Genomic DNA, 16,367 nt, shown 5'->3' on the forward strand with positions numbered 1-16,367 from the left:
AGGGTTCCTCCGGTAGGAGGGAACCCTATTGTTATTGGTGGTTTCATTATTATGTTTTACCCATGGGAGTCAATGGCAGCCCCTAGAGCACAATGGTAAAAAGTTGTGAAATTTGGCATGTTGAAACGGCAGACCATTAGTAACTACCATACCAAACATGGGCCATGTGAGACAATAGGTGGCGCTACAGGCCACGCCCCAAAATGTCAATTTTTAAAGTGATGCCATTTGCAGGCCATAAGTCCCAAAATGCTGAAATTCATTACAGATACCTTATTTCTCATGAGGAACAAAAAAGCCTCTAGAACCTATAACGGCCGCCATATTGGATTTTTCTGTACAATAAAGATTGAGGAAACACGTTTTTTCGCTACTCCTCCTACATTTTTGGTTAAAATGTTCTTCAAAGTTGCCAGAGAGGATCTCCAGACTGAGCCTCACAAAAGTTATCAATAGGATTTTTGATTTTCAAAACCGTTTGTCCAGTACAGCCAATCAAAATCATCAACAAAGGAACCAAACAGGAAGTTGGGTCAAATCTCAGCAAATCTTTGAGATATCAACACCAAACTTGGTATATCGGTGGAAGACAATACAACATGTTCCCATGTGAAAAATTGACTTAATATCTTAAAAAATGACTGACATAAATCAAATCAAATTTATCGCTAACGCTAAAATAATGCTTTACACATCCACCGGTCTAAAACGGATACTCTGATACTATCAATAGTTCATATGAAGACTCTTGAGAATGTTTAGTATTCAAATCTGAATTTTTTTTAATGTAAGATGAAAAGTAGATTTTTGGTGAATATTTGAAACATGCATGCTTGGCTAATTTCAGAGCTATTTTGGCTGAATCCTCTCTCCCCTCCTCCTGCCCGCGCGTGCTCCAGATCCTCACACACACTCAGCCTTCCCTTGACACACGCGCGGCCAAGACGCACACGCAACATTTCAGGAGAGTGTGGGCTGACCAAGCCCCCACTCATTCCTTGGTCTTTAGCAAAGGCCCATGTGGATCCTGAAACATTGATAGTATAGACCAAGAGTAACTACCACACCACAAATGGCCCAACATTATCCATAGGTGGCGCTACAGGCCACGCCCTGAAGCACAAAGATACAAGGCTCTCTGGAATGGTTAGGCTCACCAAGCCCCCTCCCTTCACTTCTTGGCTTGAAATAAAGGCCCATGTGGATCTTGTTGGTATTGCATTTCCGATTTTGTATGCAATGGTAAAAAGTTCTCCATATCCTGAAACAGTGATAGTATAGGCCATGAGTAACTACTACACCACAAATGACCCACCATTATCCATAGGTGGCGCTACGGCCACCCCCCAATTGTCCATTTTCAATGTGCTGCCATTTGCATCCCATTTGTCCCAAAATTCAGAAATTCATAACATATGCCTTATTTCTCATGAGGAACAAAAAAGCCTCTAGAACCTATAACGGCACCCACACAAATCTGAAAAAAAGTTGAATGTAAGATGAAAAGTAGATTTTTAGTGAATATTTGAAACATGCATGCTTGGCTAATTTCAGAGCTTTTTTGCAAAATCCTCTCTCACCTCCTCCTGCTCCTCCTGCCTGATCCAAATCCTCACATACTCAGCCTTCCCTTGACACACGCGCGACTAAGACGCACACGCAACATTTCAGGAGAGTGTGGGCTGACCAAGCCCCCACTCATTCCTTAGTTTCTAGCAAAGGCCTTGTGGATCTTGATGGTATTGCATTTCCGATTTTGTATGCAAAGGTAAAAAGTTCTCAAAATCCTGAAACATTGATGGTATAGGCCATGAGTAACTACCACACCACAATGACCCACCATTATCCATAGGTGGGCGTACGGCCACCCCCCCAATTGTCAATTTTCAAAGTGATGCCATTTGCATCCCATTTGTCCCAAAATTCTGAAATTCATTACATATGCCTTATTTCTCATGAGGAGCAAAAAAGCCTCTCGAACCTATAACGGCACCCCCACAAATCTGAAAAATAGTTTAATGTAAGATGAAAAGTAGATTAATTGTGAATATTTAAAATATGTATGCTTGGCTAATTTCTAGAGCTTTTACCCCAAATCCTGTCTGTAGTTTGTTTAAACAAATGTAGCCTTTTAAACCTCTAGGTTTAATTCTCTCTTTTATACATTTAAAGTTGGATTTGACATTTAATCATTTAGCAAGTTGTTTGACTCAAAAACCATAACAGTACATGGCCCCAACAGTACCAAGCTCCCACCTTCACTCCTTAGTCTAGTAGACATTTTAGACTAGTAGGCATTCTGTGATTAGTTTGGCCACAGCTAATTCTACTGTTAAAAGAAACAGAAGGTCTTCTTCTTCTTCAGAACTATACAGTTGAATCAACCAAACACAGCTTGGTCATGTTATCATCTTCTTTGGCACATCTAAATTAAGGACTAGACTTTTAAGAAAGTATGACCAAAGCAATTTGTTGAGGGATGGTTCCTCCATAAACAGTTGCCGACAAAGAATGTCAGACAATAACTTTAACATAGTCTTGCATTAAGAGTAGAGTCAACAAATTGAATAACTGTGCTGATGGTTGTTGAAACTCATTGCTCTGAGTTGGTGCATGTCAATTTAGGCAGAAGTCCATGTCTGGTGATATTTGACAACCTCAAACAGCATGAGTGTGCTCGACATACGTTCTTTTACTTATATTCATGTTACTTATTCATTTGCCTTTAACTTGTAAATTTTGTTCATTGCTAATAAAGTATTTGTTTATTCTAAAACTGCTATCTATCTTAAGACCTCACGGAATATTTACCTTGCTTACATCTCAAACAGATCATACAATAAGAAATAGTCAACCACCCAGCATTCACATACATTTCCAACACAACAATGATATGGACATATTACCACATTTAACTACACTGACTACAATTGATTTAAAATTGAGTGTGTATGTTTATGTAAGACACATATGTAGTTATTCTACTTTGACATCACAAAAACTATGAAATAAGAGTGAATGCAATTAGGAAGCAACTTTGTCCATGTACAATATGGTTGATGTTTGTTTATAACTGGAATATAAATGTGTGCACAACAATTAGTTCCATTCAAGTAAGTCTATTTTATTGGACAAGAAGCATTCCATGAGTGGTGACATTTGACAACCTCAGACAGTCTGCCACTGGGCCAAATGAAAAGCTCTATTCTTGATTTGCAATGCAGCTAGGGGAAGTCCTAGACCATAAGGGGCAAAGCTGCGGCCACTTGTGATGTTAAAAAAGCCAGTTACATACAAAATATTGCTGTCATATACCATATTTCTTTGATTAAACGCTGCAGACAAACAACTAGACAAGGAGGTCAAACAAACGCTGAGTGTAAAATTGAAGCTGCGCGTGTCTCTCCTTTTTGTAGAAATCTGAATTAGCATGCCAAAACATTCTTATATTTTAGCTTTCAAACAGAAAGCTGTGCAGAAAGCACTCACAAGCAGCAACAGACCTGTAGCACGCAAACTTGGGGTTGATGAAAGGCACATTGACCCAAGCCGAGGACTTCAAGTATCTCTGGGTCTTGTTCACGAGGGAAGAATGCAGCGCAAGATCGACAGGCGGATCGGTGCGGCGTTCGCAGTGATGCGGGCTCTGCATCGGTCCGTCGTGGTGAAGAAGGAGCTGAGTCGAAAGGCAAAGCTCGCTATTTACCAGTCGATCTACGTTCCTACCCTCACCAATGGTCACGAACTATGGGCGGTGACCGAATACAAGCGGCCGAAATGAGCTTTCTCCGCAGGGTGTCCGGGCTTTCCCTTAGAGATAGGGTAAGAAGCTCGGTCATCCGGGAGGGGCTCAGAGGAGAACCGCTGCTCCTCTGCGTCGAGAGGAGCCAGCTGAGGTGGCTCGGGCATCTGATCAGGATGCCTCCTGGACGCCTCCCTGGTGAGGTGTTTTGGGCACGTCCCAAGGACACGCTGGAGGGACTGTCTCTTGGCTGGCCTGGGAACGCCTCGGGGTCCCCCAGGGGGAGCTGGTGGAAGTGGCCGGGGAGAGGGAAGACGGGGCCTGCTTAGGTTGCTGCCCCAGCGACCCGACCCCCGGACAAGCGGTAGGTGACAACGACGACAACAGCATTTTAACCCCGTTTGTCCAAAATTTCTAAAAGTTGGTACGCATGCCTCATATTGCTCATGGGGAACAAAAGAGTATCAAGAACCCACAATGTCGGCAGCATGGACATTTCTCTACAGTGACAATTTGTGAAGAATTTTTGAAAATGACTTAAAATCAGCCACTGATCCAATTGTCTTGGAATATTGTGTACATGTGTGAAATACATGTCTGTGTCATGTCAATTTGGTAATGGTTTGCAATGTTAAGGAGGAACCCGCCATTGCTGCCTGCAGCTATATTTTTTTTTATTCTAGTGCCATGGGAGTCAATGGCAGCCCCTAGACCCCTTCGACAACTTTTTGTAAAATTTGGCACACTCATTAAGGACAGTTACTTCTATACTTACACCAAGTTTCATGTCTCCCATTAGACCACTCTAGCGCCACCAATGGGTCAAAGTTGGACTTGTGTTTACACATGCAACTTTTGAACCGTATGACCGATTTTCACAAATGAGGTACCATTGGATTCCCTGGATCAAGCCGAGTTCAACGCACCCTATGACGTCAATTTCCGGTTATATAGATTTTCCGCTATTTCCGGTTTTATCAAAAACCTTTGAAAGCCTACTCCTCCTACAATTTTTGTCAAAACTTCTTCAAAATGACCAGAGATGATATTCAGACCAAGCCTCACAAAAGTTATCGATTAGAATTGTGATCCTCACAACCGTTTGTCCGGTACAGCCAATCAAATTCAGCAGAAAAGCAGCCAAACAGGAAGTGAAGTCATATCTCAGCAAATCTTCAAGATATCAACACCAAACTTGGTATGATGAGTCGGAGCCCTCTTCTGAGGATATCTAGACAATTTGGTGTCATGTGATCACTGGGCGTGGCCGCAGGAAGCAAAAATGTGTTTTGGCCAATAACTATTGATTTGTTTGCCTTTATTGAGTGATTCCTTTGTCTCATGATATCTTGGGACATCCCGTGTGTGACTCATAATAATTTGTGATAATAGCCGAATTTATGCGGCCGCCATTTTGAATTCAATGAAAAAGTTTTTTCTGTACTCCTCCTACACATGTTGTCAAATCTTCACCAAATTTAGCAGAGATTATCTTCAGACCAAGCCTCACAAAAGCTAACACATGGTTTTCTGATTTTCAAAACCGTTTTTCCGGTACAGGAAATCAAAATGTGCCGTTAAGCCAGCAAACAGGAAGTTGGGTTGTATCTCAGGAAATCTTTGATGGATTCACACCAAACTTGCTGCGTGTACTTGTTACCCTCTTCTGAGGATGTCTAAAATGTTTTCTGGGTTATTTGACTGCTTGGCCACCTCATTGCTGCTTGCAGCTATATTTGGAATTGGTCAGATTTGGTATCCCCTTGGTAAGTCAGCAGCATTGATTTTTCTATACAGTTCCAATTTGTCAAGAATAAAAAAAATTCAATGGTTCACAATGTTTGGAGGAATCCGCCATTACTGCTTGCAGTTATATTTATTATTATTATTCTAGTACCATGGAAGTCAATGGCAGCCCCTAAAGTTGCGTGTGTAAACACAAGTCCAACTTTGTTTTTGTGACTTAATTGTTGCGCAAGTGCTATGGAGGCCACGTCCTGCTCTGGACTGCTTGGCCCCTCCATTGCTGCTTGCAGCTATATTTAGGATTCCTCCGTAAGGAGGAAACCTATTGTTATTGGTGGTTTTATTATTTGTAATTCTTGTACCATGGGAGTCAATGGCAGCCCCTAGACCCCATCGACAACTTTTTGTGAAATTTGGCACACTCATTAAGGACAGTTTCTTCTATACCTACACCAAGTTTCATGTCTCCCATTAGACCACTCTAGCGCCACCAATGGGTCAAAGTTGGACTTGTGTTTACACACGCAACTTTTGAACCGTATGACTCATTTTCAAAAATGAGGTACCACTGGATTCCCTGGATCAAGCCGAGTTCAACGCACCCCATGGCGTTAATTTCCGGTTATATAGATTTCCCGCCATTTCCGGTTTTATCAAAAACCTTTGAAAGCCTACTCCTCCTACAATTTTTGTCATATCTTCTTCAAAATCACCAGAGATGATCTTCAGACCAAGCCTCACAAAAGTTATCAAAGGAATTTTGATCCTCATAACCGTCTGTCCGGTACAGCCAATCAAATTCATCAGAAAAGCCGCAAAACAGGATGTGAAGTCATGTCTCAGCAAATCTTTGAGATATCAACACTAAACTTGGTAGATCGGAGGAAGACACTACAACATGTTACCATGTGCAAAGGCAAATTCATATCTCAAAAAATGATTGATATAAAGCAAATTGAACTTATCGCTAACGCTAAAATTATGCTTTACACATCAGCCATTCAAAAACTGATACTCTGATTCAATCACAAGTTCATATGAAAACTCTTGAGAATGTTCATAACACAAATCAGTGAAAAAGTTGACTGTAAGATGAAAGGTCGATTTTTGGTGAATATTTGAAACATGCTTGCTTGGCTAATTTCTAGGCAAATTTCCAATGAATGTCTCCCTTGCTCCTCCCCGCGCGTGCTCCAAAATCTCACACACACTCAGCCTTCCCTTGACACACGCGCGGCCAAGACGCACACGCAACATTTCAGGAGAGTGTGGGCTGACCAAGCCCCCACTCATTCCTTGGTCTTTAGCAAAGGCCCATGTGGCTCTTGATGGTATTGCATTTCCGATTTTGTATGCAATGGTAAAAAGGTCTCAAATCCTGAAACATTGATAGTGTAGGCCGAGAAACACTTTAACAAAAGCCCATGTGGATCTTGTTGGTATTGCATTTCCGATTTTGTATGCAATGGTAAAAAGTTATAAAAATCCTGAAACATTGATAGTATAGACCAAGAGTAACTACCACACCACAAATGGCCCACCATTACCCATAGGTGGCGCTACAGGCCACGCCAAAAAGCACAAATATACAAGGCTTTCTGGAATGGATAGGCTCACCAAGCCCCCTCCCTTCACTTATTGGCTTGAAAAAAAGGCCCATGTGGCTCTTGATGGTATTGCATTTCCGATTTTGTATGCAATGGTAAAAAGGTCTCAAAATCCTGAAACATAGATAGTATAGGCAAAGAAACACTTTAACAAAAAGCCCATGTGGATCTTGTTGGTATTGCTTTTCCGATTTTGTATGCAATGGTAAAAAGTTAAAAACATCCTGAAACATTGATAGTATAGGCCAAGAGTAACTACCACACCACAAATGGCCCACCATTACCAATAGGTGTCGCTACAGGCCACGCCCTAAAGCACAAAGCACTTCACTTCTTGTGAAGATTAAAGCGCTTCACTTCTTGGCTTGAAATAAAGGCCCTTGTGGATGTTGATGTTATTGCATTTCAGATTTGGTATCCCATTGGAAATTCTGCAGCATTGATTTTTCTATACAGTTACAATTTGTCAAGAATATACATTTTTCAATGGTTCGCAATGCTTTACACGTAAGCCAGTCAAACAAGTTCATATGAAGACTCTTGAGAATGTTTAGTACACAAATCTGAGAAAAAGTTGACTCTAAGATGAAAGGTCGATTTTTGGTGAATCTTTGAAACATGCATGCTTGGCTAATTTCTAGGGAAATTTACAATGAAATGTGTCCCCTGCTCCTCCCCGCGCATGCTCCAAATTCTCAGACACTCATTCTTCCCTTGACACGCGCGGGCTTGGCAAGACACACACGCAACATATCAGGACTGTGTGGGCTGACCAAGCCCCCACTCATTCCTTGAATATCAGCATAGGCCCTTGAGGACCTTGGTGTCATTGCATTTCCTACTTTGTATGCAATAGTAAAAAGGTCTCCAAATCCTGACACATTGACAGTACAGGCCAAGAGTAACTACCACACTTTACCCAAAGCCCATGTGGATCCTGTTGGTATTGCATTTCCGATTTTATATGCAATGGTAAAAAGTTTTTAAAATCCTGAAACATTAATAGTATAGGCCAAGAGTAACTACCACACCACAAATGGTCCACCATTACCCATAGGTGGCGCTACAGGCCACGCCTTAATGCATAAAGATACAAGGCTTTCTGGAATGGATAAGCTCACCAAGCCCCCTTCCTTCACTTACTGGCTTGAAATAAAGGCCCTTGTGGATCTTGATGGTATTGCATTTCAGATTTGGTATGCCATTGGTAATTCTGCAGCATACATTTTTCTATACAGTTACAATTAGTCAAAAATAAACATTTTTCAATGGTTCGCAGTGTTTGGAGGAATCCGCCATTACTGCTTGCAGTTATATTTAGGGTTCCTCCGGTAGGAGGGAACCCTATTGTTATTGGTGGTTTTATTAGGGTTCCTCCGGTAGGAGGGAACCCTATTGTTATTGGTGGTTTCATTATTATGTTTTACCCATGGGAGTCAATGGCAGCCCCTAGAGCACAATGGTAAAAAGTTGTGAAATTTGGCATGTTGAAACTGCAGACCATTAGTAACTACCATACCAAACATGGGCCATGTGAGACAATAGGTGGCGCTACAGGCCACGCCCCAAAATGTCAATTTTTAAAGTGATGCCATTTGCAGGCCATAAGTCCCAAAATGCTGAAATTCATTACAGATACCTTATTTCTCATGAGGAACAAAAAAGCCTCTAGAACCTATAACGGCCGCCATATTGGATTTTTCTGTACAATAAAGATTGAGGAAACACGTTTTTTCGCTACTCCTCCTACATTTTTGGTTAAAATGTTCTTCAAAGTTGCCAGAGAGGATCTCCAGACTGAGCCTCACAAAAGTTATCAATAGGATTTTTGATTTTCAAAACCGTTTGTCCAGTACAGCCAATCAAAATCATCAACAAAGGAACCAAACAGGAAGTTGGGTCAAATCTCAGCAAATCTTTGAGATATCAACACCAAACTTGGTATATCGGTGGAAGACAATACAACATGTTCCCATGTGAAAAATTGACTTAATATCTTAAAAAATGACTGACATAAATCAAATCAAATTTATCGCTAACGCTAAAATAATGCTTTACACATCCACCGGTCTAAAACGGATACTCTGATACTATCAATAGTTCATATGAAGACTCTTGAGAATGTTTAGTATTCAAATCTGATTTTTTTTTAATGTAAGATGAAAAGTAGATTTTTGGTGAATATTTGAAACATGCATGCTTGGCTAATTTCAGAGCTATTTTGGCTGAATCCTCTCTCCCCTCCTCCTGCCCGCGCGTGCTCCAGATCCTCACACACACTCAGCCTTCCCTTGACACACGCGCGGCCAAGACGCACACGCAACATTTCAGGAGAGTGTGGGCTGACCAAGCCCCCACTCATTCCTTGGTCTTTAGCAAAGGCCCATGTGGATCCTGAAACATTGATAGTATAGACCAAGAGTAACTACCACACCACAAATGGCCCAACATTACCCATAGGTGGCGCTACAGGCCACGCCCTGAAGCACAAAGATACAAGGCTCTCTGGAATGGTTAGGCTCACCAAGCCCCCTCCCTTCACTTCTTGGCTTGAAATAAAGGCCCATGTGGATCTTGTTGGTATTGCATTTCCGATTTTGTATGCAATGGTAAAAAGTTCTCCATATCCTGAAACAGTGATAGTATAGGCCATGAGTAACTACTACACCACAAATGACCCACCATTATCCATAGGTGGCGCTACGGCCACCCCCCAATTGTCCATTTTCAATGTGCTGCCATTTGCATCCCATTTGTCCCAAAATTCAGAAATTCATAACATATGCCTTATTTCTCATGAGGAACAAAAAAGCCTCTAGAACCTATAACGGCACCCACACAAATCTGAAAAAAAGTTGAATGTAAGATGAAAAGTAGATTTTTAGTGAATATTTGAAACATGCATGCTTGGCTAATTTCAGAGCTTTTTTGCAAAATCCTCTCTCACCTCCTCCTGCTCCTCCTGCCTGATCCAAATCCTCACATACTCAGCCTTCCCTTGACACACGCGCGACTAAGACGCACACGCAACATTTCAGGAGAGTGTGGGCTGACCAAGCCCCCACTCATTCCTTAGTTTCTAGCAAAGGCCTTGTGGATCTTGATGGTATTGCATTTCCGATTTTGTATGCAAAGGTAAAAAGTTCTCAAAATCCTGAAACATTGATGGTATAGGCCATGAGTAACTACCACACCACAATGACCCACCATTATCCATAGGTGGGCGTACGGCCACCCCCCCAATTGTCAATTTTCAAAGTGATGCCATTTGCATCCCATTTGTCCCAAAATTCTGAAATTCATTACATATGCCTTATTTCTCATGAGGAGCAAAAAAGCCTCTCGAACCTATAACGGCACCCCCACAAATCTGAAAAATAGTTTAATGTAAGATGAAAAGTAGATTAATTGTGAATATTTAAAATATGTATGCTTGGCTAATTTCTAGAGCTTTTACCCCAAATCCTGTCTGTAGTTTGTTTAAACAAATGTAGCCTTTTAAACCTCTAGGTTTAATTCTCTCTTTTATACATTTAAAGTTGGATTTGACATTTAATCATTTAGCAAGTTGTTTGACTCAAAAACCATAACAGTACATGGCCCCAACAGTACCAAGCTCCCACCTTCACTCCTTAGTCTAGTAGACATTTTAGACTAGTAGGCATTCTGTGATTAGTTTGGCCACAGCTAATTCTACTGTTAAAAGAAACAGAAGGTCTTCTTCTTCTTCAGAACTATACAGTTGAATCAACCAAACACAGCTTGGTCATGTTATCATCTTCTTTGGCACATCTAAATTAAGGACTAGACTTTTAAGAAAGCATGACCAAAGCAATTTGTTGAGGGATGGTTCCTCCATAAACAGTTGCCGACAAAGAATGTCAGACAATAACTTTAACATAGTCTTGCATTAAGAGTAGAGTCAACAAATTGAATAACTGTGCTGATGGTTGTTGAAACTCATTGCTCTGAGTTGGTGCATGTCAATTTAGGCAGAAGTCCATGTCTGGTGATATTTGACAACCTCAAACAGCATGAGTGTGCTCGACATACGTTCTTTTACTTATATTCATGTTACTTATTCATTTGCCTTTAACTTGTAAATTTTGTTCATTGCTAATAAAGTATTTGTTTATTCTAAAACTGCTATCTATCTTAAGACCTCACGGAATATTTACCTTGCTTACATCTCAAACAGATCATACAATAAGAAATAGTCAACCACCCAGCATTCACATACATTTCCAACACAACAATGATATGGACATATTACCACATTTAACTACACTGACTACAATTGATTTAAAATTGAGTGTGTATGTTTATGTAAGACACATATGTAGTTATTCTACTTTGACATCACAAAAACTATGAAATAAGAGTGAATGCAATTAGGAAGCAACTTTGTCCATGTACAATATGGTTGATGTTTGTTTATAACTGGAATATAAATGTGTGCACAACAATTAGTTCCATTCAAGTAAGTCTATTTTATTGGACAAGAAGCATTCCATGAGTGGTGACATTTGACAACCTCAGACAGTCTGCCACTGGGCCAAATGAAAAGCTCTATTCTTGATTTGCAATGCAGCTAGGGGAAGTCCTAGACCATAAGGGGCAAAGCTGCGGCCACTTGTGATGTTAAAAAAGCCAGTTACATACAAAATATTGCTGTCATATACCATATTTCTTTGATTAAACGCTGCAGACAAACAACTAGACAAGGAGGTCAAACAAACGCTGAGTGTAAAATTGAAGCTGCGCGTGTCTCTCCTTTTTGTAGAAATCTGAATTAGCATGCCAAAACATTCTTATATTTTAGCTTTCAAACAGAAAGCTGTGCAGAAAGCACTCACAAGCAGCAACAGACCTGTAGCACGCAAACTTGGGGTTGATGAAAGGCACATTGACCCAAGCCGAGGACTTCAAGTATCTCTGGGTCTTGTTCACGAGGGAAGAATGCAGCGCAAGATCGACAGGCGGATCGGTGCGGCGTTCGCAGTGATGCGGGCTCTGCATCGGTCCGTCGTGGTGAAGAAGGAGCTGAGTCGAAAGGCAAAGCTCTCTATTTACCAGTCGATCTACGTTCCTACCCTCACCAATGGTCACGAACTATGGGCGGTGACCGAATACAAGCGGCCGAAATGAGCTTTCTCCGCAGGGTGTCCGGGCTTTCCCTTAGAGATAGGGTAAGAAGCTCGGTCATCCGGGAGGGGCTCAGAGGAGAACCGCTGCTCCTCTGCGTCGAGAGGAGCCAGCTGAGGTGGCTCGGGCATCTGATCAGGATGCCTCCTGGACGCCTCCCTGGTGAGGTGTTTTGGGCACGTCCCACTGGGAAGGGGCCCCGGGGAAGACCCAGGACACGCTGGAGGGACTGTCTCTTGGCTGGCCTGGGAACGCCTCGGGGTCCCCCAGGGGGAGCTGGTGGAAGTGGCCGGGGAGAGGGAAGTCGGGGCCTGCTTAGGTTGCTGCCCCAGCGACCCGACCCCCGGACAAGCGGTAGATGACAACGACGACAACAGCATTTTAACCCCGTTTGTCCAAAATTTCTAAAAGTTGGTACGCATGCCTCATATTGCTCATGGGGAACAAAAGAGTATCAAGAACCCACAATGTCGGCAGCATGGACATTTCTCTACAGTGACAATTTGTGAAGAATTTTTGAAAATGACTTAAAATCAGCCACTGATCCAATTGTCTTGGAATATTGTGTACATGTGTGAAATACATGTCTGTGTCATGTCAATTTGGTAATGGTTTGCAATGTTAAGGAGGAACCCGCCATTGCTGCCTGCAGCTATATTTTTTTTTATTCTAGTGCCATGGGAGTCAATGGCAGCCCCTAGACCCCTTCGACAACTTTTTGTAAAATTTGGCACACTCATTAAGGACAGTTACTTCTATACTTACACCAAGTTTCATGTCTCCCATTAGACCACTCTAGCGCCACCAATGGGTCAAAGTTGGACTTGTGTTTACACATGCAACTTTTGAACCGTATGACCGATTTTCACAAATGAGGTACCATTGGATTCCCTGGATCAAGCCGAGTTCAACGCACCCTATGACGTCAATTTCCGGTTATATAGATTTTCCGCTATTTCCGGTTTTATCAAAAACCTTTGAAAGCCTACTCCTCCTACAATTTTTGTCAAAACTTCTTCAAAATGACCAGAGATGATATTCAGACCAAGCCTCACAAAAGTTATCGATTAGAATTGTGATCCTCACAACCGTTTGTCCGGTACAGCCAATCAAATTCAGCAGAAAAGCAGCCAAACAGGAAGTGAAGTCATATCTCAGCAAATCTTCAAGATATCAACACCAAACTTGGTATGATGAGTCGGAACCCTCTTCTGAGGATATCTAGACAATTTGGTGTCATGTGATCACTGGGCGTGGCCGCAGGAAGCAAAAATGTGTTTTGGCCAATAACTATTGATTTGTTTGCCTTTATTGAGTGATTCCTTTGTCTCATGATATCTTGGGACATCCCGTGTGTGACTCATAATAATTTGTGATAATAGCCGAATTTATGCGGCCGCCATTTTGAATTCAATGAAAAAGTTTTTTCTGTACTCCTCCTACACATGTTGTCAAATCTTCACCAAATTTAGCAGAGATTATCTTCAGACCAAGCCTCACAAAAGCTAACACATGGTTTTCTGATTTTCGAAACCGTTTTTCCGGTACAGGAAATCAAAATGTGCCGTTAAGCCAGCAAACAGGAAGTTGGGTTGTATCTCAGGAAATCTTTGATGGATTCACACCAAACTTGCTGCGTGTACTTGTTACCCTCTTCTGAGGATGTCTAAAATGTTTTCTGGGTTATTTGACTGCTTGGCCACCTCATTGCTGCTTGCAGCTATATTTGGAATTGGTCAGATTTGGTATCCCCTTGGTAAGTCAGCAGCATTGATTTTTCTATACAGTTCCAATTTGTCAAGAATAAAAAAAATTCAATGGTTCACAATGTTTGGAGGAATCCGCCATTACTGCTTGCAGTTATATTTATTATTATTATTATAGTACCATGGAAGTCAATGGCAGCCCCTAAAGTTGCGTGTGTAAACACAAGTCCAACTTTGTTTTTGTGACTTAATTGTTGCGCAAGTGCTATGGAGGCCACGTCCTGCTCTGGACTGCTTGGCCCCTCCATTGCTGCTTGCAGCTATATTTAGGATTCCTCCGTAAGGAGGAAACCTATTGTTATTGGTGGTTTTATTATTTGTAATTCTTGTACCATGGGAGTCAATGGCAGCCCCTAGACCCCATCGACAACTTTTTGTGAAATTTGGCACACTCATTAAGGACAGTTTCTTCTATACCTACACCAAGTTTCATGTCTCCCATTAGACCACTCTAGCGCCACCAATGGGTCAAAGTTGGACTTGTGTTTACACACGCAACTTTTGAACCGTATGACTCATTTTCAAAAATGAGGTACCACTGGATTCCCTGGATCAAGCCGAGTTCAACGCACCCCATGGCGTTAATTTCCGGTTATATAGATTTCCCGCCATTTCCGGTTTTATCAAAAACCTTTGAAAGCCTACTCCTCCTACAATTTTTGTCATATCTTCTTCAAAATCACCAGAGATGATCTTCAGACCAAGCCTCACAAAAGTTATCAAAGGAATTTTGATCCTCATAACCGTCTGTCCGGTACAGCCGATCAAATTCATCAGAAAAGCCGCCAAACAGGATGTGAAGTCATGTCTCAGCAAATCTTTGAGATATCAACACTAAACTTGGTAGATCGGAGGAAGACACTACAACATGTTACCATGTGCAAAGGCAAATTCATATAGTATAGACCAAGAGTAACTACCACACCACAAATGGCCCACCATTAACCATAGGTGGCACTACAGGCCACGCCCAAAAGCACAAAGATACAAGGCTTTCTGGAATGGATAGGCTCACCAAGCCCCCTCCCTTCACTTATTGGCTTGAAAAAAAGGCCCATGTGGATCTTGATGGTATTGCATTTCCGATTTTGTATGCAATGGTAAAAAGGTCTCAAAATCCTGAAACATTGATAGTATAGACCAAGAGTAACTACCACACCACAAATGGCCCACTATTACCCATAGGTCTTCCATTGACACACGCACGGACTTGGCAAGACGAACACGCAACATTTCAGGAGAGTGTGGGCTTACCAAGCCCCCACTCATTCCTTGGTCTTTTGCAAAGGCCTTGTGGATCTTGATGGTATTGCATTTCAGATTTTGTTTGCCATGGTAAAAAGTTCTCCAAATCCTGAAACATTGATAGTAAAGGCCAAGAGTAACAACAGCACTTTAACAAAAGCCCATGTGGATCTTGTTGGTATTGCATTTCCGATTTTGTATGCAATGGTAAAAAGTTAAAAACATCCTGAAACATTGATAGTATAGGCCAAGAGTAACTACCACACCACAAATGGCCCACCATTACCAATAGGTGTCGCTACAGGCCATGCCCTAAAGCACAAAGCACTTCACTTCTTGTGAAGATTAAAGCACTTCACTTCTTGGCTTGAAATAAAGGCCCTTGTGGATCTTGATGTTATTGCATTTCAGATTTGGTATCCCATTGGAAATTCTGCAGCATTGATTTTTCTATACAGTTACAATTTGTCAAGAATAAACATTTTTCAATGGTTCGCAATGCTTTACACGTAAGCCAGTCAAACAAGTTCATATGAAGACTCTTGAGAATGTTTAGTACACAAATCTGAGAAAAAGTTGACTAAGATGAGAGGTCGATTTTTGGTGAATCTTTGAAACATGCATGCTTGGCTAATTTCTAGGGAAATTTACAATGAAATGTGTCCCCTGCTCCTCCCCGCGCATGCTCCAAATTCCCACACACTCATTCTTCCCTTGACACGCGCGGGCATGGCAAGACATACACGCAACATATCAGGACTGTGTGGGCTGACCAAGCCCCAACTCATTCCTTGAATATCAGCATAGGCCCTTGAGGACCTTGGTGTCATTGCATTTCCTACTTTGTATGCAATAGTAAAAAGGTCTCCAAATCCTGACACATTGACAGTACAGGCCAAGAGTAACTACCACACTTTACCCAAAGCCCATGTGGATCCTGTTGGTATTGCATTTTCGATTTTATATGCAGTGGTAAAAAGTTTTTAAAATCCTGAAACATTAATAGTATAGGCCAAGAGTAACTACCACACCACAAATGGCCCACCATTACCAATAGGTGTCGCTACAGGCCATGCCCTAAAGCACAAAGCACTTCACTTCTTGTGAAGATTAAAG

The sequence above is a fragment of the Hypomesus nipponensis genome, chromosome 17 (genome assembly GCF_054491055.1).
Source record: "Hypomesus nipponensis isolate SF chromosome 17, ASM5449105v1, whole genome shotgun sequence".
Classification (NCBI taxonomy): domain Eukaryota; kingdom Metazoa; phylum Chordata; class Actinopteri; order Osmeriformes; family Osmeridae; genus Hypomesus; species Hypomesus nipponensis.